The sequence below is a fragment of the Mustela nigripes genome, chromosome 5 (assembly GCF_022355385.1).
Source record: "Mustela nigripes isolate SB6536 chromosome 5, MUSNIG.SB6536, whole genome shotgun sequence".
NCBI classification, from domain to species: domain Eukaryota; kingdom Metazoa; phylum Chordata; class Mammalia; order Carnivora; family Mustelidae; genus Mustela; species Mustela nigripes.
In genome coordinates, this window is record NC_081561.1 from 22,949,679 (window position 1) to 22,950,125 (window position 447).

The 447-nt window shown below is 44.5% G+C and overlaps 1 protein-coding gene across 7 annotated transcripts in view; it reads right to left on the reverse strand.

The window, feature by feature from the left end:
- KIAA0319 (KIAA0319 ortholog) overlaps positions 1-447 on the reverse strand; it is an 89,573-nt gene that overhangs the window by 76,271 nt on the left and 12,855 nt on the right. The gene's annotated exons all lie outside the window — the stretch shown is intronic.

Genomic DNA, 447 nt, shown 5'->3' on the forward strand with positions numbered 1-447 from the left:
GTCGAAGAGCCCCTGTCTTAGGTTGCTATGGTGTGGGATCAGTCTTACCCGTCTTTGACTACCGATCTAGCATGCTTAGCCATATTTGGGGGGAGGTACCAGCCTCGAGAGCCATCATGGCTTGAACCATGAGGTGTTGTTGTCATTGATTGCGACGGACACGGCCACACACCCAACGTAACATTAGTACGTTAGCTGTGATTAAGAGAACAGCCATGGCACCAAGTCCGGCCCACTGTTTGAGGAACAAAACAGATTGCTGTAACATTTTTTTTCCACTCACTAACAGGTGCAATAGTTACTTTGGTAGAATTTATGGATATAATTTGAGCTCATAATTGCCTAGTTAAATTTTGAAATTGACGGTTCCAGGTACCATTAAGCATTCTTCCCAATTGTTGAGACAGATTGGCCGCTACTGACAAGTTATTGTAAGCTACGGGAGTA